Source organism: Scylla paramamosain, chromosome 4 (genome assembly GCF_035594125.1).
Source record: "Scylla paramamosain isolate STU-SP2022 chromosome 4, ASM3559412v1, whole genome shotgun sequence".
Lineage (NCBI taxonomy): Eukaryota > Metazoa > Arthropoda > Malacostraca > Decapoda > Portunidae > Scylla > Scylla paramamosain.
The window spans coordinates 37,031,778-37,055,395 of record NC_087154.1 but is presented as its reverse complement, the minus strand read 5'-3'; the positions used below and the strand labels follow the sequence as shown (position 1 = coordinate 37,055,395).

The 23,618-nt window shown below is 46.5% G+C and overlaps 1 long non-coding RNA gene across 3 annotated transcripts in view; it reads left to right on the top strand.

Moving 5' to 3' along the window:
- LOC135100057 (uncharacterized) overlaps positions 1–23,618 on the top strand; it is a 74,900-nt gene that overhangs the window by 35,556 nt on the left and 15,726 nt on the right. The window lies entirely within an intron of this gene.

Here is a 23,618-nt window from a genome sequence, read left to right as displayed (position 1 = left end):
CCACCATTACTACTACTACTACTACCTCCTTTTTCATGTATTCCTTTACTTCCTGTTAATCATCATTATATGTTCTTTCATTTTTCATCTTTATCTTCCTCCTTTTCCTAATCATTAGTATCACAGCTGTTTTGTAATAATAGACTGATAGATGGAGGGATAGTTAAATGAAAAGAAGAATTGATATATGGACGAATAGATAGATGAAGGGACGGAAGTATGGATAGAGGAAGAGGTAGAATGATGAATGGATGGATGGATAGATAAGGAAACAAACTAATAAACGGAAGTATGGGTAGATGGAGAAATGAGCTGATGAATGCATGGATAGATTGAAGAGGGGACAGGAACATAGATCAAGGATAGATGGACAGGTGAAAGGATGCATTCTGGTCTCTAGTTCAGTGTGAATCGAAGCAAGATTTGACGCTTCGCTGATTGTGAATCCCTGAGTTTTGAGAATTGCTTTAAACCCCCAAAATTCCTCAAATCGCATCACGTTATCTGAAGAAAAGAATGAAACGAAATTATCTCTAAAATCCCTCTCCTAATCTCCACTAAACCCATTATTACCTTCTCTGATTTCGATTTGGTGGACTAGAGTTTTATATTTGCGGCGGGAGTGAGTGTGGCAGTGCAGCCTTTTATTACATATCCCGGGAAATAAAGGCAGGGCGGGAAGTGGTTACCTGTTATCAGCGACGATTAGAATCACTAAAAAAATAATTGGAAAATTGCAAATTGGCGTTGGTAGTGCATGTTTATCCCGCACCTTCCTGTGTTTCCTAGGCCATCACCCTCGTGTAGTTCATGGTAATGACGCTCAAACACACCCATTACCTTGTGTATCACTGGCAATAGTCACTCTGTATATGCTTAATCTTATGCCTCCTGATCTTTGTCATTGAACACCTATCAGTTAAAGCCGCGCTGTGTGTTATTGTATTGACTCAGTCAGAGCTTCACTAATAAGGCTTCCTGTGAATAGCGTGTAGGAATACTTGGCAATAGTCACTCTGTATATGATTAATCCTACAACTCCTGATGTTTGCCATTGAACACCTATCAGTTAAAGCCGCGCTGTGTGTTGTTGTATTAACTCTGTCAGCGCTTTTCTAGTGAGGCTTACTGTGAATAGCGTGGCTTGGCTTATCATTTAGAGTTGCGCTGTGTGTTATTGGATTAACTCTTTGTCAATGCGTCTCCTCTTGGGCTTCCTGGGAATAGCGTGTGGGAATACTTGGCTTGTGAGCTCAAGCTGCTGTGTGTGTTATTGTATTAACTCTTTCTCAATGCGTCTCTTACTGAGTCTTCCTGGGAATAGCGTGTAGGAATACTTAGCCAGGAGGAAAACCAAGGGACTGAGTGTAAAAAAAAAAATATAATATTTCTAAGATACACTTTCTATTCATATGCAATATTAGAAACTACTGAAGTTAGTCGTTGTATTTCTTTTGAGCTGCATTTGTCTACCTGTGTACAATTCTGAGCATTGAAGTTAGCTAGCACACACACACACACACACACACACACTCTCTCTCTCTCTCTCTCTCTCTCTCTCTCTCTCTCTCTCTCTCTCTCTCTCTCTCTCTCTCTCTCTCTCTCTCTCTCTCTCTCTCTCTCTCTCTCTCTCTCTCTCTCTCTCTCTCTCTCTCTCTCTCTCTCTCTCTCTCTGCTTCATCCTGCGTTTCTCACACTAACTTCAAACAAGACCAAGAATAAAAAAAAGAAAAAAATCACCACATCCTTTGGCAAACACGGTATTGAATGTTAAAGAAAATGAGAGAGAGAGAGAGAGAGAGAGAGAGAGAGAGAGAGAGAGAGAGAGAGAGAGAGAGAGAGAGAGAGAGAGAGAGAGAGAGAGAAGAGAAAGAGATAGTATGCTGCCTATTGTTCGCCTGATGATGCTGGTGGTGATGGTGATGGTGATGGAGGTGGTGGTGGTGGTGGTGGCAGGGGGTCAGCACCACACTCACCTGGAGGCCGTGGCACCGTCGTGAGGGCGAAGAGGTGTTGAGGAGCAGAGGTATTGTGGTGTTGCAAGGAGCTGCCGGTGTTCAGAAATTGGATTTTCTCCCCTGCTTTGTTCTCGCTGGTCTGCGTTCATCTTTCGCTGCTACTCTCTCTCTCTCTCTCTCTCTCTCTCTCTCTCTCTCTCTCTCTCTCTCTCTCTCTCTCTCTCTCTCTCTCTCATCCTCTTGTCAAGCTCATCTTTGTTTTTTTCTTCTTTTTCTTCCTCTGACTGTATCTTTCGGTTTCCTACTCTTCCTATTTCTTCCTCGCATTGTCATCTTCTTCGTCATTCTCCTTCTCCTTCTCTTCCGTCTTTTTCTTATCATGATTTCTCTTCATTCCATGTGCTTCTGTGTCTTACGTACTCCTCCTCCTGCTCATTTTCGTTTTTCCCTTCCTCTGTACTTTTTTTTTCTCTTCCTCCTCCTGTTCCTCCTCTTCCTCCTGTTTCTGCTCCTGCCTCACTGCTTCCTTCCTGCTCTTCGTGGGGTGTTTTATAGCAGCATTCTACATCCATGAGTTATTGTCAGCTTCATTTTATTGCCTTTTGTTCCTTGTCTTACTCGCCATACTCCGCCACTGTCTCACCTGCGTGTCCTGTGACATTGAAAGCCTCACCTGGTCATTCCTTTACAATGCTCACCTTCCTCCCACCTTTCTTTCCTTCCCTTCCTCTTCTTCTTCCAGGTCACCGGATTGTTTTAATGGAAGTTTCCTCTTATTGGGGAAGAATACTGCTACTTATCACTATTTCTCTTCATGGAACGTGGCTTGCTTTTCTCCTTCCTCTTTTTCCGTGAAGGAGTGAGAAGAACAATACGAAGAAGGGAGGTGCTGGCTGGAAGTGGATGGGAATGAGAAGCTATGGGCTGCTAATGGAGGTGATGGGGGGAAGGGAGGAAGGAATGGGGTGGGTTTGGATAGGGGTGGCTATGGGTATGGAAGGGGCGAGGTTGGGATGGGTAGGTGTAGGGAGCTATGGGTAGGGGGAGGGTACAGGTGAAGAGGGGAGGTGAGGGGAAGTGAGGTGGAGGTAAATGGCAGTAGCGTCTGGACAAAGGGAGCTTCCAGGAACACCTCTCCTGTCCTGTATCGAATATGATGAGAGATAGAACGATTAATAAAATGTAAATATTTTTTTCAGTCCATCCATCATAAATTACTGAAGGACACATGAACGGTAGATGTCCAAATATGAGGCGAAGTTTAATATGCTATAAAACAGGAGGCACGCACGGCAAAGATGGGCACTGGGGCGGGGTGGTGTAAGGGTCACTTTTCTTGGGTCGCGTGGGTGGCTTAGGCCTCTGTGCGTGAGATCCAGTTGCCAATAAATAACATTTACAACCAGGCCCTGACTGAGGTAACATTTGTAAACATTACTGGATCCTATTATCTTCCGTGCTATAACTCATCCCTTAATTCTCCCTTTCGTCTATCAGCGGCCATCTTGCTCATTGGACCTTTCTTTCAGTCACCGATTTTACTTGAGCTCCAGTCACGCCTCTCCACTTTTAATGCCGCGCCTGATTACCATAACAAAAACATACTTGAATCTAAGTAATTATTTCTGCCCCTCGTAAGTCAGGCATATTGTATAGAAAGGTGCCCTAAACACTATAATCTACGGGTTAAACCAAGCCTGCCTTCCAATCCTGTAGGGTGAGCAATTCTAGGCGCTATGAGCATTATACCAAAGGCGGTGGTTTAGACGCCAGCGAGACATGATGTACAGCTGGAGGTCGCCGTGCTCTTTTTTTCATCGTCAAATATTAGGTTTTTATTCCGTCAGAGGAGAGAGATGTGGCACTACATTAGTGTTCCATCCCTGGGAAAAAAAGGCGGCGCTCCGGAGTGTTGGTAAGACCTATTACCTCCGTGGCCTCATTAACGTGGGATTCCTATGATGAGGGGCCAAAGTATAGGGCCAGGTAGAGGGGAACAGGTGGAGGGGACGAGGAGGAGGAGAGAGGGAGGGCCAGGAGGGATGAATGAGAACAGGAAGAGAGAGTGAGGAATGGAGAGGAGAGCGGGGGTTAAGGGGGAGAGAAGGAAGATGACACGGGGAGGTATAGGTTGTGGAGAGAGAGAGAGTGAGAGAGAGAGAGAGAGAGAGAGAGAGAGAGAGAGAGAGAGAGAGAGAGAGAGAGAGAGAGAGAGAGAGAGAGAGAGAGAGAGAGAGAGAGAGAGAGAGAGAGAGAGAGAGAGAGAGAGAGAGAGAGAGAGAGAGAGAGAGAGAGAGAGAGAGAGAGAGAGAGAGAGAGAGAGAGAGAGAGAGAGAGAGAGAGAGAGAGAGAGAGAGAGAGAGAGAGAGATGGGGGGGGGGGGACAGGTTAAGAGAACTATAGTTTAAGAGCAAGAGACAGGAACCTGAGGCGGTGGGCAGGCGTACGTACCTATCTGCATACATACATACATACATATACACAAAGAAAGAGAACAGACTGACCAGTGATCGCATTAAACTGTCCTGCTGAAGACGTGATGTAGTAGGAAGAGGAGGAGAAGGACTAAGAAGAAGAGGAGGTATAGAACAACTAGCAAATAATGGTATAGGTCGTTTTGCTGACTCCAACCCGCTGATTAGGCAGTGAAACTCTGGACTCTGTAAATCACAGCGTATCAATGCATCTTAGTAATAGCGATGATTTGGTGGTGAGCCGCGCGGCCGTCTGGCGAGGCACCGGAGCGTGAGGGTGGACAGGGATTAGATGCTGGTGGTGATGGTGTTGGTGGTGCTGGTGGTGCAGATTTGGGTGGTACTGCTCTGGGATTGGTTTATGTGCCAGGGATTGGGTGGTGACATGATTCATCGACTGGCTGCAGTGAAAGAGAGAGAGAGAGAGAGAGAGTGGTGGTGAAAGTAAGAGTGTTTGGGTTTCTAGGTCTTGTTATGCCAGGGATAAGATGCGGGAGTGTTGTTTGGTGGGGAGGTGACTGCTGGAGATGTGCTATGAGATGTATGAGGCATTTGGGAGATTAGAGGCATGTGTTATGGGGAGTTTCTGGGAATGACTGGATGTTATCACAATGTTAAAATTAGCTCCACATTGCTTCATTCAACTTGCCTCTTCATTATTGACTGTTCGATATTATTCTCTGCCTCACAATGTACCCTTACTCAGTCATTCATAGACAGACAGGTAGATAGATGCTTTAAGGACCAAAACTTATCTTTACGTACTGTATTACATAACATTTTTGTAACACATACTAAACGTGAAATGTAAATCATGTAAACACCTAAAGCCATGTATATTTTAGTCAACATAAACCATAACAATTATAATACACTCATGAATATTTGCGTGCACACCCTTCTTCCTCCTCCCAGCCACATCCTGACTTAGCTCATCACCACCTCTGCCTGCTCATTGCTACCCATTTTACTTATTGTCTTCTCGTTCAGTTTCACAGCCACTACCTCCCATCGCCACTTAATTCATCCCATCACCACCCACTGCCTGCCATACAATCACTATATTAGCCAGTTTTATGTTATATCTTGTAAAGTACATCATCATGAATAAGTTTTCTTGTATGTGTTTTTATTTATTTATTTTATTTTTTTTATTTTGGTGATCGCTTTATCTCTGGACAAATTCAGTTAACTTTATAGTTCAGCAAGTTAAAGAGTGATATATTTAATGCTGACTGATACCTTCGTTTGCTTTGATATAAAGTAGCGTTCAATTTTTTTTTCTTCCTTTAGACACATAAATGCAAGATGTTAGATAAACAAATTCTTATCGATGGAATGACTGGTCGAGTGAGCAGATTTGTCAAAACACGTGTATCTGCTTCAGCGGGAAGAGCGGAGGGAGTTTATGCTAATACTTCTATCCACATTCAAGATGGGTGATAACGCCTGGCAAATTATACAGTATTGCGTGCATCATGATGTAAATAAGTGTTGTTCCCTGTGTCAAGTGTGCAATCACCTCGCCGCACATGCAGGACACGTGTCTACAGCCCCACGTGCTTGCATGATTCACCCCGCCTCATAACACACTGCTTTGCGCCACTTGCTCCGTAATATACAGCCAAAACACTCGAGTGGATCCCTGTAGCTACAGCGGAACGTCCCACATAGGAGGCTTGGAGGGTATGAGTGATGTCCAGCCGTTGGCACATTCCTCTCCCTGCGAAGGTCAGGACATAAATTCCCATAAAGGACTCAGAACACACTTCACACCCCTCACGGGCCCCAGGGGTTCATATACTCCTGAATGAGCCACTTTAGTCGCCTAGCCAGGCCGCGCTCAGGCCCTCGAGGTGTGTGCTCTCTTCACAAAGGCATCCAAGGCACTCACTCTGCCCCTACCCCTCCAACGTGGCCCTCCACACGCACTTGACTTCCTCCTCCACTCCTCCACTCCACCACTCCACCACTCCTCTCTCTACTCCCCCTCCCCAGGCGCCTGAGGAGGGGGAGTGTTACTTTCACTCCCCGCTGCTCAGGTGTGGCTGTTTGTGTGTCCAGGAGGGAGCGTGACGTGTACAAATACGTCTACTCAGCCGTTCAGGTTACGTTACTCCTCCTCCTCCTCCTCCTGCTCCTTCTTGCGCCTGGCGTTTCCTGCTCTTAAAATATCCCGGTGGTCTCGCTTTGTTGCTGGTTCTGTTATTTTATTCTTTTCTTCTTCCGCAATTCCACCGCGATGTATTTTTAGTGGTTGCCTTTGTCTTGTTATTTCGTGCTCGGATTTGTTGTAACTGATGAAAATCGGTACATTGAGTCAGAACCAAGTGAACTATGGATCCCTACGCTTGCAGGTAGTGTTCATTCAGCACTGGATATTGTTTTGCTACTTGGTGTGTATTTTTGTATCTGCTTTTTATTTCCTTTGTGATATGCTCTTTTTATCTAGTTATCGATACATCAAGTTGTCTCTCTTATGATATTGTTAGACTGTTAGTGATAGACATGAAGATATAGAGAATCGAAATAAAAAAGATAAAGTATAGGAACTTCCAAGAGGTTTTGCGTTTCAAGTTACAATGTACATCTCAATAATAGCCTTCTCAGGTTATGATGTTAAACAGGAAAACTTATGCTATTTGTTAATCTATAGTGGTTATAAATGGTAATGAAGAACTCCCCTAATGAAGCGAATCAGAGCAGGTGAAATGTCCCATCTGGTATTCACATCCTGAGTGTGTGAGGACTTCATCAGGACGCCGCCTGGTCCTCCCGCGGGGCAGGGCAGGTGGGTGTCCCGGGCCTGTGTCGGACACGCGGTACAACATGCCTTTGCCATGTCCAAGAGTCAGCCGAGGCCCGGACCTGCCCACATCATCTCCCGCTAATGGCCTAACAAAGCCTTTGACACCGAGGATAAGTGGCGGGGAGGGGCTGGCTGGTCTGAGGGACGGCGTCGCGTGGAGGCCGCCGGGCAGGACAGGCACGCCCGTAAAGACCCGAGAGGTTATGGAGGTGTTGAATTAATGGGCGTCCTTTGTCCCGGTAATGGTCAAACGTGGGTGATGCAGGTCCAGCGGTGCGAGGGAAACCTGCCGCGAGGACGAAGGGAAACAAACCTATAGGATAATTATACAGGGAAGTAATGTGTGTGTGAGTGGGTGGGTGGTTGGTTGGGTGGGTGTTTGGGGCTAGTTATGCAGAAGAGGGAGGGTGACGTAAACAGGAGGGTCTGTCCATTGTATAGAATGAATGGAGAGTTTGGTTTAAATTTTTTTTTTTATCATGATTATTTATTTGTTTTTCGATCGTCTTTCCTCCGCTTTATGACCGCACACAGCAAGCAATGTTAACGCTCTGATTTAAAAGACCTGCCGCCCCTAAACCTGACTCAAGGAGCAACGAGCGGACACACACACACACACACACACACACACACACACACACACAGGTGACTGGTGCAACACTACCTTGTATATCTAGTTGAGTTGCCTCACCTGCAGCCACTCAGCAAGGAGTACTGCTCAACACAATTAATTTTCTAGCCCCGAGATGTGGTGGTGGTGGTGGTGCTAGTGGTGGTGGTGGTGGTGGAGGAGGTGGTGGTGCAATGTGGAGGCCCAGCGCCGCCAGAGGGCAGCACCGGAATACAGCATCCAACTGCAGGATGCTTTACATAGATGGGTCTTTAAGATAAAACTTTTCTAAATTACTACCCCAAACCTATTCACAAACAAAGGCTCGGGATGGGATCCATTATGCATCAGTTAGTAGATATTCCCATGCAATTATGTTTACAATTTACAACGCCTCAATACGGGGGGCGAGACAATTTACATCCCGGCACCCGGAGCTGTCGGCGGCCTCCTGCCTACTGGGGGAGGTAGTGAGGGGGAAGAGGGAGAGCTGCTGCCCAATTACTGTCACCGTCAAGGCATATTCCGTCACTGTTCGTCTATCTCACTGTCACCTGAGCCGCGGATTAAGTAGGGTGACGGAGGACACGAGGGCGCCCTGCTTCAGTATTCATTGAAGTGTAGAGGCGGGCGGCGGGGCGGCAGGAGGGGTGTCGGGTGGCGGGCAGGGGTTCATTACAGGCGTGGCATGAAGTGTGGAAGAGGTGGTGCCGGCGACGACGGGACGTTACCCCATGTGGTGTGAGTTGTGGCGGCGGCGGCGGGAGGTGGAAGGTTTAGATTATGCGTAATGGCCCAGACTGGTGATGACTCTGTGTTTGGACGCCACCACCAGCGGGACTGGCGGCGGCGATGATGACGGGGGTGGTGGTGGAGGCCGTAATGGTGTTGGTGGTGCGGGTGGTGGTTGGGTCAGTAGAAAGGACGAACAGTGTGTAAATAATCTCTCAGTTTTTAGTCAGGATTTTAGTGTACATTATTGACAAAAGTTCGATAATCCTAGTCCTGACCGGGGGTGCGTTCCTTCATTGTATTGATTTGCTGTTTCACAATAGAGAATCATAAGCTAGCATTCAATTTTTTTTCTTTTTTTTTATGTCATCAATACTGTATAGCAAACCATTAGACATTACTGTTAAAACTAACCCGGCTTCCATGTAAGACAGAAACAACTTGGCAATAGAGTATCCTAAGCTAAATAGAAAACGGATTGGACATCTCAGACTAAAGGAAAAATAGCTTGGCAATAGGGAGTCATAAGATAATCAGAAAACAGCTTAGCAACATATAATCATAAGCCAGACAGAAAACAACTCAGCAATAAGGAATCATGAACAAAATCCACAGATGTAAACCATTTATTGGGGAGGAAACATATGATGACAGTTCCATATTGCTTTCGAATCTATATACATCTGTATTTTACATAATGCTGTATATCCTCATGGCGTATTCCTACGGTCGACAATATAACTATGCAGTAGACAGTCGATTCTGTTATTGGGCGCTACTCAGCAAGTTCTGGCGCCAGTTAGTGAGTGGAAATCTAATCTTCAAGCCTTCCACGGATGAGAGAGAACTTTGCAACTTACTTCATACTTGCCCAAAGTTGTGGCGATATGAGAGCAAGTTGAGTTGTTTGTATGAGCTGTATTTGTATGTAAAATATCTCAACTGGAAAACACAATGGAGATTTAGATTCTTCCTGCCTTTTATCCACAACCACAGTCCCCTCCTCTTCCTCCTCCTCCTCCTCCGCCTCCTCCTCCTATTGCTGTCCTCCACGCCGCTGCTCTTCACTATTAAGGATTCACATTAGCCACGGTAGGCGGGTCCTGGCCTCCCCGACAGTTATATCCTTCGCGGGCTTCCTCAGTGACGGATAACTGGTCATATTTATCGCTGAGGCGGTGGAGATTTATGTGATGGAAGGCAATAGGTTGCTAATGCGTTATTTCTATACAGGTCCGGGGCAAGGTGATGCATGGGGAGGCGCTCCGAATAAATACGAGGCATTTTTCCTGCTGATGGATGTGAAGTGTATTTTGAGAAGCCTTGATGGACACATGGAGCTTCGGCCGTCTGGTGAACGTGAATTATTGCCACTTTGAGAAGGAGTATAATTCAGGGGGTGGACGTGTTGGCCGATGCCCCGAGGTGTGTGGCTGGAATATACAGGCGCCTGCTGTCTGGGCTCAGGTGTTTTATCCCTCACTTAGGGCACTGCTGGGAACGCTTTTAAGGTTTAAGGGGAAATATGCTTTGGAATTCCTTCAGTATGTTTGCTATCCGCTTCTGTCGTCTACTGGAAGTGACTACGTTAGTAATGCTTGTATGCAGATAAGAATATTACTTCCTCTTGCCTGCATACAAAAGGTTTCACTGTTGGAGCTGTAATACCCTCATACATTCATTTAAGGAAGGAGACATTCAGTTTTTTTATTTTTTTTATTTCAAGTTCAGTAATGTAGTGTTAGCAACTTTTTCGTTTTGTTAGTCATTGTTAGTCACGTGTGAAAGATTATGCCGAGATGGTAAGTCCTTGTAGAATTCCCACCACGATATTAGCACACTGTGAACTCCCAAAAAACGGTGGAAAGTTAGAAGATCGTCTTTGCAAAGTAGTAGGTAGGTATATTTCATACAGGGACTGCCACGTGTAGGCCTGATGGCTTCTTGCAGCTTCCCTTATTTCTTATGTTCTTATGTTGTTATTATGTAAGTTCTTACGTAGCAGATCCACGGCCTTATTACATGCGCATAGTACCTTAAGAAGAACAAATAGTAATTAAGAAATCTATAGTAGGCATCCTCCTCTCATCATCATATTCTTTTCATATTTGGGTTTTATATTAACTTCTGTTTAGGGTGAGACCTCCCCATGTGACTCACTCTGTCCCGCTCTCAAAGCACTGTCTCCACCATACCCTCGCTGCACCAGATCTTGCTCAAGGCTGTGCCTCCTTAAGGAGTGACTCAAGTATACGTAATATACGTTTGTTTACAATACCTCAAACCTCAAAAGGTTTAGACTTGAGTCTTCCCGTCTTGAAGAAAGTAACACGTCAACCTGCATCTTCTGATCACGATGAAAAACAGCTCTCATTTAATATCCAGACCACGTTACTTGAGTGCAGTGCAGGCAGCCTCCATCCGCTTCAGCGCCACCCGAGCCCCGAGCTGACAGCGGATCGGATGCTATGCTTCCCCAACATGGTGGTAATATCATTATAGGGCGGCCTCGCCCTGGCCTTACAGAGGTGCTCAAACGCCTCATCATTGGGCATAAAGATGGGCTCGGGGCAACGGAAGGAGGCGTCCCACCCTGCCTGTGCCTGGCCGCCGCCTCCCTTCGCCTTAGTGGTGCACAACGGAGGTGTTCTGGCCGGGGATTGGCTGCGGCCGACCAACCCCTGTGGAGAATCGAGTTTCGGTAGGCGCCCGACTGACCGCTACATATCAAAACCTGAACCACACCGATAACATGTCGGGTTACGGGGCGCCGCACCTGTGTTTAAGGCCCATCGCCACATCGTTACGCCTCCACCTCACACTCCACCCAGGACTGTATGTGCACAGCGGAGCCTCCACGAGCAGGCCTCACCGTCGACGACGATGTCAGAAAGGGGGCGGCGGGGACTACAGCAGACGGCGTCGCAGTAACCGGGTTGAGATGCGAGGAATGTAATGTTGTAGGCCTACGGTTTCCTCCTCCTCCTCCTCCTTTACTCCATCCTTTGTGTGCCTTTGTATCCTCTCGCCACCTATCACTTACTACATCACTCCTCCTTCCTTATCGCCGCCAACTGATCTGCGAATTAGCCGAGGGTGAAATGGTTTCCCTCACGGTGCTTTGTACGTCAGACTGCGTGCCTTCCATTCACCATCCTGTGTCTGGAAACTGCGTGCCTTCCAATTACCATCTTGTGTCTGGACGTTCTTCATGCTCTCGATTTGGATACGAACTCTTGCCCACTTTAAAGGGAAGAGAGATCCTGCATAAGTTTTTTTTTATTTACTTTGTAGTACAGTATATGAAAAAGGTTAATATATCCTTGCATTAATCATTCACACACTCTGGAAGGCGCGAAGTGATCACTTCGCGCCATCACGTGCAGGAAAACAGCCACAGTACGTCTCTGCAGTGAACAGATAAATTGCAAGCAGGAAATTTACGATTACCGTCTGATGTGCACTGAGGCCAAGTGAGGACGTTGCCAGACTTCCTGAACCACATTATGCAACACCTCATAAGGAGGCGGTGAACGCCCCCCCCTGCCGCCGCCACCCGCCTCCGGCCAGGCCAGGCGAGGGAGAGCGACTTGAGATAGTGTTCATTCTCGCTTGTGTTTCCTTCAGGTTATCGGTAGTGCGGGATTGCCTCTTCCTATCGTTGCTTAACGGGAGTCCAGCTAAGCAAGAGGAAGGCGATGAAGACATGACCACTCAAAGCCATTAACGTGTTTTTTCTTGTTTTGGAAATACACATAATAAAAATTTCTGAACTTAGGACCACAGTGATTGAAAGAATAATAATTTTTCACTGTGGTTCTTTGTTTAGAAATATTAAGGGGTTCATAAGTATGTCATCAAAAAAGTCTCAAATGAAAAGGTTGGCGCTTCATTATGCAGACTTTACTCATACATTTTTCCTTATGGGTATGTTACGACGTGCCGAGTAACTACGCTGCCAACATAAACTTGAGCCAAAATAAGATTGGTAGCATTTTTTGTAAGGAAAAGCACAACGCGTAAAAAGAAGCCCATCTGTCTGGACACAAGAGCTTCCTCAGGTGTGTGGCAGAGGAATGTGGTGGCGGTGAAGGCGTGGGAGCTTCCGCGCGTCCAGGGGCGGCGGGTGGTGAGCTGCCCCGCCCCTAGACAACCCCCGGGGACGGGGCGCACTTGTTCTCCGTAATAGGTTTTTAACCCAACAAAAGAGAGACCAAGTGTTAGATTAGCCTTGGAAATGGACGAGGGTTCCCGACTGTGAAAGAGACGAGTTAAATTGCTGGATTTCTCGCGTTTCTGTCACTCCAGGGTTTATGGAGTGAGGGGCGAGTGTTGCCCAGGGGTGGGGGCGTCAGGGCGCCGCGGGAACCCTATTGCCAAACCCCCACCGCTCTCAAGTATCACCCCATCCGTCAAGTCCACACGGGCACTCAGGGACAGCCACGCCGCGCCTCAAGCCTGGCGACGCTGCTCTCCTGGACACGAATGGATATTTGTGTTGCCTCGTGCACCGTCTAGGCGATGTGGTGAGTGTGTTCATTGTGCCAGGGAACGACAACCACAACAACAACTTCAGCAATGACAATAAGATTCTACTACATCTACTACTACTACTACTACTACTACTACTACTACTACTACTACTACTACTACTGCTGCTATTACTCCCTTCCTCTTCCTTCCTTCCTTCCTTCCTTCCTTCCTTCCTTCCTTCCTAACTTCCCATCCCATCCCTTCCTTTCCCCTATCCCTGTCCCCTTCACCCCCTTCAGCCTCTCCCACGTACACCCTTTGAGGGACGTATCGTCGGGCCGGGATCAGTGTCGGGGGCGCGGCGGCGGGCAGGTGTCAGGGCGGTGCAGCAGGTACGCGGGCGGGGCGACGTAAGGCCTGTGACGTTATTAATCAGCGGGCGACACCTGAGAAACGAGTGTGGCCCGCCGCCCTGGCACGACACTTCCCTCGCCTTCTGCTTTCTACCCATTATCTTCCTTATGGATTCACTCGCTGGTGCTACAAGAGAGATGGATAGTTAGTAGGTGAGGTGAGCTGGTGCTTTTCTGTCTGTCTGCTTGTGTATCTATTACTTGGTCTTCTTGTTTTTATTTTTTGGTTTGTTTTTCTCTCTTCTCTCTCTCTCTCTCTCTCTCTCTCTCTCTCTCTCTCTCTCTCTCTCTCTCTCTCTCTCTCTCTCTCTCTCTCTCTCCCTTTCTTGAATTTTTTCGGTTGTCTACAAGTTCTGGTTTATAATTCTAGTCTTGGATGGCTGTTCATTATCACAGTTATATTTACCTCCGTGGTTGAATAATTAACTATCTCTCTCTCTCTCTCTCTCTCTCTCTCTCTCTCTCTCTCTCTCTCTCTCTCTCTCTCTCTCTCTCTCTCTCTCTCTCTCTCTCTCTCTCTCTCTCTCTCGCTCGCTCCAGCTCTGATTGTTGAGGAAGTTAATGCGCGGTTTAATTTGTTATTCGATAAGGTCTAAAGCCGAGGTGGAAGTGGCTCGCTAATTAAACAGTAACTCAGATAAGAGGACTCATTGCGCTATCGGAGCTCCGGCCACTACCTCGCATCGCAAAAGGATTACTCTCAATTAACACATCCGTTCGCTGCCCGGGCGTCGTGTAGCGCGTGTGGGTAAGTCTCTGAACGCTGCGCTAACCACCCATCTTCCTCTGCTATGCTTGGCCGGCCCTTGGTTTTTATCGAACTGAAGAGGGACTGGATTTGTTCTCTCACTGTTGCTGTTTGATAGTGCGTGTTGTGTTGCTTTTTGTACCAGTGATGCTGTGTTGATTATCATGCACTTTAGGTCTGTTTCCAGCTGTGCTCTGGTGAGTGTGTAAGTGCGCAGTTCCGGGTTGGTTTTTGTTTTGTTTTGTTTTGTTTTGTTTTGTGGGGTTTTGGTTCTTCTTAGATTTGTTGATATGGTGTTTAATTTTTGCTTGTTATTTGGTGAGCAAGGAGTCCTGGGTTTGGTTTATTTTTGTAATGGTTCTTGAGTTCTTCTTCCTTCATCGACTGGTTGTGTGAAAGTTTTGGAAAATAGTTTTTGTTTATTTTATTTTGTTTTCTCTCACGTATTGCATTCTCGTCAACCCAAAGACTCACATCACCTCGTACTGTGTTGGGTGGTCATGAGGTTCAATTGTGCTGCAACTATAATTGAGATGCCTGTATAATTAAGAATATACATAGTACGCTGTTTAGTATTCCTTGGTGATTTACATTGGTTCATAAATCTTTGCTTGGCTGTTATTGTTTATTCAATGCAGTTACATGATAGTACAGTGAGGAAATAAACTTGTATACTGTAATTATATAAACGAGTGGAATCTTGTAATCCTCCACTTCGCAATACCATACCGTGCATCTCTCCCTCAAACGACAGCAGAGTCTTCCTCTACAATTACCCCAATTATTAATAAGAAAAGAGACTTGTATATACATTATTATCATTACATATACGAGTAGAACCTTGCAACCTTCCACTTCACAAGAAACCACAATGCAGGATATCCTCTCTCAGAAAACATCGAAGTGTTTCTTGTCACTTGCCTCAGATAATGCTATGAAAAGAGCCTAGTACGTACATATACAAGTAGAGTCTTACAACCTTCCACTTCACAACACCCGGCAATGCATCTCCTTCCCTCAATGGACATCGAAGAGTCACTGCCACACGATCCATCTTCCTCACGTGCAACTAAGAAGCATGTCGCGTTGAACCAGTGAACGCCCCTATACCCTTCCCTTAGTCCCTCCTGCCCCAGGGACCCCACACGGCGCGGCTCCTCGACGCCCACACACTGTCCAACAGAAGCCGGCACGCCACATGTCACTCCGCTACACTTACCCCACCACGTCACCATTTGTCATTCTCCGCAACGCCCTCCGTGTCCTGCAAGCAAACATACCTCTTCCTCAGCCCAGCCCCTCTCCCATTCTCTCTCTTGCTCGAGCTTGCTTGTGTATATATATATCTCCAGTAGTGTTTATTCCCGACACACGCACACACATACGCACTGTTCCTTTCAGCTCTTTCTCTATTCAGCTCCTCTCCCGCTTTCCCTTCCTTTAGCTTTCCTTGTGTACACCTCCAGTAGCCTTCCCCGCGCCGCACGCACACACACACACACACACACATACGTACACACACGGGGGCCTTTAAGCAGCAACGGTACACCTTCCTCATTGCAGTCGTGTCTCCCGGTATTCGCCTGCCAGCCGCGGAGATGCAGTGGCGGTGTACTGGCGTGATTGCACTCTGCCTCATTACGTGTTGCCTTCACGATAAGCCCCCCACGTGTCTAGGTTTTTGCCTGCGATGCGCCTCGGAGTTATCACCCGCTCGATCTGTACTCCGCCCGACTTCCTGGTTTTGTTTCGCTTTCCCTTCCTTTCACCTGAGTCACCAGGAGTTAGGCAAGCGCTCCCATATATAGTGGTGGAGATCCCCTTCAGTAAACCGATCAGCTATGAGGACTAGTTATCATTAATTATCGTGGTGGCGGCCACAAACCTGCTCCCTGACGGCGGCGGTGGACCGTGGCCCTGGAATCCTCCTGGACTGACGCGGCAGACAGCGCGGCCCAACTAGATTAGTCGCTCCCACCCTCCCCCTCCTCCTCCTCCTCCTTCTCCTCCTCCTCCTCCTTCTCCTCCTCCTCCTCCTCCTCCTCCTGTTTCTCCTTTTCTTCCCAGACGTTCATTTTACGTCTGTTTGATTTTTTTTTCGTGTGTGTGTGTGTGTGTGTGTGTGTGTGTGTGTGTGTGTGTGAACTGTATGCTGTTGTTTTGGTTTAGATGGCTTCAAGAGTTCATTCGGAAAACACCTGTACATGCTTTTGCTCTTCTGTGTAATTTCCCCCTCCCCCTCTCCTCTTTCTCTCTCTCTCTCTCTCTCTCTCTCTCTCTCTGAAGGAGGTAATGGATGTTTATTGGTGTTTTCTTGCTTTGCTTTCATTATTGTTGGTCTACCCTCAATTCCTTCCTTCCATCCTACTGTTTGTTTAAGCTATAAGTCATCACTATCTTTGTTTCCCTAGTGTGATATGCAGAAGCAGTAGTAGCGGCAGCAGCAGCAGCAGAGTGGCACCTATCATGAAGGACGCTGCCACTGATACGGTCTAGAGGCATCTGGGAGACTAATGGTTTGTTTGGCAACCAGATGGCGCACCGCTTCACCCATTTAACTCAGCTAAAAGAAGAAGAAGAAGAAAAAAGGAAACAAAAAACTCATACAGGGACACTCAAGGCGAGAAGCACTACATTGAGGCCAGCGGATATCTAACTCTACACATGTAAAATCTTGTCTTCCATAATAACCTCAAAAAAAAAAAAAAAAAAAAAAACTTAAGGTCCAGCCAAGTATCACTACTGGCCGCCTCCTGACTATGACGGTCGGGTTTGTGAGCAGGTAACCCGTTTCATTAAGACTGCTGTGTAGTGGATGTAATTACGTGTGTACCGGTTGTCCGTCCTTTCCTCTCTTTATTTCAGTTTCGATGTGTTGCCTGAAGAAGAAGAAGACGAAAACGATGACGAATAAGTAGAAGTAGTAGTAGAAGTAGGAGAAGAAGGAGGAGGAGAAAAAAAAAGGAGAGAGAGAGAGAGAGAGAGAGAGAGAGAGAGAGAGAGAGAGAGAGAGAGAGAGAGAGAGAGACGAATGGAGAGGCAAGCAGACAAACAGGCCGGTAGTCTTAATAGATAGTTATCATAATAATGTTGTTATGACCGTGTCCTCCTTGATACACTTTTGCCTGCAGTTCATTTTCTATTTTTTTTTTTTTTATTGCGGGAGAGGACACTAAATACATAACATTCTTGGCATTGGCGTGGACGTGATGAGGGTAGTATCCTAGTATCCTGCGAGGGAGCTCCTGTGAAGGGCGACTGTTGGAGTGAGAGAGACATTCTGTAACGAGGAGGAAAAAGATATGCTGTTTTGACACATGGCGACAACGGCACCGACCCGACCCCGTTGTTTTCATCACAGAGCGACTTATACAGCTGGAGATAAATCTTCTCTCTCCTTAAGCTTAGCAATGGAGGCCAATTTAGCGCAGGAAGACACCTCCCGGTTTTGACACGAGGATTTATGAAGCGGATTCACTTTTACTTATTATTATTATTATTAATTTTTTACCTCCATTGAACTGAGGAGATGAAGATACCAAATTGACTGACGGCATCAGATAAGGGACTTAAAAAAAAGGGACTTGATAACCAGTTTTGACATTCTTCATGCTAATCAACCTCGGCCGGCCGTCATCCGCGGAGGAAATATGCAGATCAGTCCACCTTTGCTGGCAATTACCACATTCCTGGCATCTAATGAAGTCGTTAATCACGTCAAATACTTTAGGCGACTGGGACAGGCAACGGGGGACAAGACGGGGAGCGGCAGGGGGACATGAGGACACAGGGGCACAGTGATGGGGGGCAGGAGGACAGGGGCTAAGGGCAGTTCAAGAGGCAAGACAGAACAGAGGAAAGGTACGAGATAGCGGTAGGGCAGAGGAAGGGAAGGCTTAAGGCATTGGGAAAGTGTCTTTACTAGATGTACTGACAGGTTTACATGCACCTGCCGGCAACTCCTGCATTATCTGAAGACCTGTCATTTGTAAGTCTCTTTGTGCAAATTAGTGTTTTGGTAGTGGGTGGGAGGGACTGCTGAGAATTGTCTTTAATGTAAGTTTTTTTTTCTTTTCTTTACTTTTCTTATTGATTTGCTAGAATAAGTGGAGGTGAATAATATTTTCTCGTCTCTCTCTCTCTCTCTCTCTCTCTCTCTCTCTCTCTCTCTCTCTCTCTCTGACAGCCGGCGGATTCCTGTTTTTTGTCGAACTTAGTATTGAAGCTGTTATTGCTTTATTTGTACAATATTTTACAACAAGGAAAAATGCCTGTGAGGATGTTGTGGTTAATGATTTTGTTGTTCCTCTTCCAGACGTTGCTGCGTCCTGAGATGATGGTGATGGTGGTGGTGGTGGTGAGGGTGGTCGTGAAGATGGTGATAGTGGTGGTAGTGGTGGTGGTCGTGATGATGGTGGTGATGATGGTAATGGCAAAGATGAGGGTGTTGATGGTGATGGTGGTTGGGGTGATGGTGATGGTGGTTGGAGTGGTGGTGATGATGGTTGGGGTGTTGGTGATGGTGGTTGGGTTAGTGGCGATGGTGGTTGGGCTGGTGGTACTACTACTACAATTACTACTACTACTACTACTACTGTTACTACTACTACTGCTACTACTTCTACTTCTACTACTTCAACTAACAGCAACAACAATAATAATAATAACAACAACAACAACAACAACAACAACAACAACATCAATAACAACAATGAGAAATGAAAAAAAATACCACGTATCTCTTCTTCGTTACATAAACATCAACAAATCTCACCTTCTGATCTAGTGATTAAATACAATATCATCACCATCAACAATTACCGTGGATCTGTGTTCATGTATCTCATCATCTCTGTCACTGCCACGCTCTCCTCTCCGTTACGTGTTATTTTTCCTTTGTGGGGAGAGGACGTGCGTGACAGCGGGTTGTTTGTTGGGCGTATCGGTGATTGATGACAGTTTGACAAATCTTTCCTGTGTATTTTCGAGTCATTATTGTGGGGAAGCTGTGTCTTATCTTTTGTTAGTCATGCTTTTAAAAATTTTTGGGTAGTAGGATTTGTGAGTCGATGTTATGTAGATATATTTCTTTATTGCACTTGAGGTGTGAACTATACTTGTTCACACACACACACACACACACACACACACAGCAGCACCAACAACAACAAAAACAACAACAACTTAATCATCATCATTACCATTACCATTCTCTCTCTCTCTCTCTCTCTCTCTCTCTCTCTCTCTCTCTCTCTCTCTCTCTCTCTCTCTCTCTCTCTCTCTCTCTCCCTCTTACCTACCGTGGCAAGATTGGGCAGCGGGGACGCGAGAGGTGAAGCTACTGATTCATAATAACTCAGCTGAGGGGATCATGTGAGCCATAAACACCAAACTGGGCCCTCAAGTACCTATGAAGTATTTCAAGTATATGTGTTGTTTTCCATAAGCGATTCTAAGGAGACTTGTTGGTGACAGCAAGGCAGTGATGGCTGGGAATTGTGGTGGTGGTGGTGGTGGTGGTGATGGTGGTGGTGGTGAAGAGGGAAAGGGATGTAAGATACTGGTGGTGATAGGGAAAGGGGAGTATAAGTGAAGGGAAGGAGAGGGGAGAGTAGAGGTGGTGGGGAAGAACAAGCATGAGGGAGGAATGAAGGGAAGGGAACGAAATGAGGAAGGATGAATAAAGAAGAAAGGGATGAAGGATACTATGGTGGGAGACACGAGGAAGAGAAGGAAAGGAAGGAAAAAGGAGACAAAAATGTAGACAAACAGAAAATACTCGTAGGTTTGAAATGGAATAAAGATTAAAAGGAGGAGGATGAAGTTGGTGATGAGATGGATAGGAAAGAGATAGCAAGGAAAAGAAAGCTGGGATGGTGTTGAGTGAGAAGTAGATGAAGAGAAAGATGAGAAAAAAAAACAAGGGAAAATAAGAAATGGATAAGCTGGTAGCGAGTGAAGGGTAGATCAAGAGACAAAGAGTGAAAGAGAAGAAAATGGGAGAAAAGGTAAGACTATAGTTTTGAGTGAAGAGTAGATAGTGAAAGAGACAGAGTGAAAGAGAAGGTAAGAGCAACGATGAAAAGTTAAAGCTGGAAGAGAGAGTGAAAACTAGATAATAAGAGGAGTGAAAGAGAAAAGAAGAGAGGGAAAGGAAAGGGGAGACTGGTGTTGAGTGAAGGTAGACGGGAGGGAAAGGAGTATGTGGTGATAGGGGAGAGAAGGGGTGGAAGCTGCAGACCTAGCATAAGGAAGAGCTGATAAATGATGGGTGTGCGCCCTCGATATGGGACACGCTGCCAAGATTAATGAATGATGGCCATGAGTGACAACTTTCCTGCCGGCCAGATTTGTTAGACAGATTGATCGTGCGTTGGTTGAGTTGAGACGCCGCCGAGGCACCGCGACCCTCACGACCTGTACTTCGCCTACCTCCCTTCCCTCCCTCCCCAGGCTCGCCTCCTCCAGCCCTGCACCCTACCCGCAGTGTTATTATAGGCCTAGGAACGCTTCTTATAATTGGATACGTCTGTTGAAGTTATTTGTATGATAGTTTCTTCAAATGTTATGTTCGTGTATGTGGTTTAGCAGTGTGTTCCATGTATATTATTTAACCTAACCTAACCTAACCTAACCTAACCTAGACTTACCTAACTAAATTTAACCTTAACTTAATTTAACTTAACCTTACCTAAGCTAACCCAACATAACCTGATCTAACTTAACCAAACCTAGATTTCCTCTCCCACGAAAGCATGTAGTGTGTGTGTGTGTGTGTGTGTATTTTCTGCGTACATCTTTAGTTAAATACATACAAATTAATATCAAACCACATACATAATGACTTGAAGATCAGATTAAAAAAGTGCACGAAAGCAAACGTACACAAATCCAATAGAAAATAAACTCATAATTATCACACCAAAAATTATTAGGGTATAAAATTAATGAGAGGTCTCGCGGGCAGGAATGGGGTGCGGTCTACGAGTCCTTTACATATTTATTATCACGTTTCGATTTAAGTATCAAATATCGTAGTGGGGAATGGCACCTTGTAGTATTTGCTGGCCAGTAAATGTAGTGCTTGTGTTTTATATACGTGCGTGTGTATGTGTGGCGGGGAGGGAGAGAGAGAGAGAGAGAGAGATGCAAAAGAGAAAAATGTTACTGAGATAACCACGAGCTCGTTGTGGTTTGTATGGGAAGTCTCTCTCTCTCTCTCTCTCTCTCTCTCTCTCTCTCTCTCTCTCTCTCTCTCTCTCTCTCTGGGGTGGTAGTAATCTGTATGTAGTTTATCAAGGAGGTCCATGGCGGCGTGGAGGGAGACGTGGAGGGGCAAGGTAAGGCAGAGGAGAGGGCACCATAGCACTTCTCCTCACGCTAATATATACACGCCCTCTGCGCTAAGGCATTCCGAGCCCCACAATCAGCATCATTCTGTTGACGTAGCGATGGGCAGTCAGATTAGCCTGACCTGCCTATAAATCGAATGACAGATAAGACTTGCTTCATTACCAGTCGGGCGCTATAATAAAGGCAGAGAGTAAAGCATTATGTGGGTACAATCCGCTGAAAAATGACAAGTCTATCCTAGGCGGACGGGCGGCTGCGGGTGACGGGCGTGTCAGCGTTTACCCGACACACGTCACAACAGAGACACGTCCTCCCGGCTTCCCTTCCTCCCTCCCTCCCTCTCCCCCTTTCTGCCCCTTATCCCTCTCTCCATCCTTCCCTCCCTTCTTCCTTTTCTCTAGCATCTTTCCCTCCGTCTTGCTCCATCCTACCATTCCTTCTTCTCTCCTTCGCCTTCCTCACAGCATCCTTTAGCTATCATGTTTCCTCCTTCACTTCCTGACTTAACCTTATTCATGCTCGTTCAGGAGGCAACTTACCTTTAGGCTTCTTGTTCTTGTGACCTCCTAGTGCCGCAAGAAATTTTTAGCCTTCTGCATAATCCAATTGGTTCGTTCTGTAAAGTGAGCTTCTATACATTACCTGACCTCGAGTTTTCGTAAAGTTACGTGTCATTATAGAGGAAAAGAGGTAACCACGAAAATTATGCGGTTCCCATGTTAACCAAGGTAATAAATTGCGGAATTGCATTGGTATTACATTTATCATTAAGGTGCGGCATTTGCTGTACTGCCTGTGTAGAGGAATCAGCGAGAGGAATGCAGCAGGTGAGGGAGGATACAAGCAGTAAACCTGTCTTGTATTGGCACCCATCTCGGGGGATGACAGAGGAGTATGTGGTACGCTGTTTGCGGTTTACCACACACACACACACACACACACACACACACACACACACACACACACACACACACAGTTATTTAGTGAGGGAAAGGTTTATATTTTAAGCCTGAGTGAGATGTGGATGAACAAATGGAGGACACAGGCGATAGCAGACGAGTGGTACAGGATAATGAAACCTGTGTCCACCTGTGTCCACCTGTCCTCTTCCCTCCTTACCTGCATGTGTCCTGAGCCCTGGGTCCGTATCTTAGGTGACAAGTGTGTGTGTGTGTGTGTGTGTGTGTCCAGCATCACCACCACCACGTGTTCGCCAAGCCTGAAGTGGCCCGTGCGTTCTGGACACTGTGTTCAATCTGTCCTGCTTAGCTTGATGGATCGCCGCTGTTATGCCGTTTGCCCCGCCGCATCCTTATTTCGCCTCTAATAAAACATGAGTTATGGGGCCGCTCTATCTGCCCCGACGACGAGGACTTGGGCCCGTCCCCTCGCATTCCGCCGCCCGTCATCCTCCCGGGAGTTTTTGTTCCCGCGACGCAATGGCAAGTGGACGGGACGGAACTTTTTGACGGAGCAGAATTCCGCCGCGTCTAACTTTTTTTTATTCTAATGAGAGGGTTCTTTTACTCTAAGCCTTGTTAAGTGGCTTTTGTGAAGAATGTCCAGTGCAGGATTGATAAGCTGGGGGGGGCAGGACGGCGGCATGTGTATTATAATTGCAGGTCAGGTTAGGTTATATTGAGAAGCAGCAGCAGCAGCAGCAGGAGGCTTGCACGGAACACTCAACAACAGCAGCAGCAGCAGCAGCAGCAGCAGCAGCAGCAGCAGAAGCCTTGACACATTCCTCAGTGACGGTTCTCCCTCGGCCGCAGGAGACACGTGGCCGCTGTAGTCCACTCTATCAGTACACACATCGGACAATCACATTCCTCTACCCCGCCACCAACACATAACCTCATACCCTCCACTACATTTTCCAGGACTTTAAATATTTTACGGCCGCAGCCACGCTCCCTCAACGCTGTCACGTCCCTTCACGTCCTCCCATATCCCAGCGGCCGTCACCTCACGCCGCCCTATCTCACGGTGTTGGGTCCTCGTGCCCCTTCTGCTAGACACTATACACATCCACCCTTCCGTGATTATCA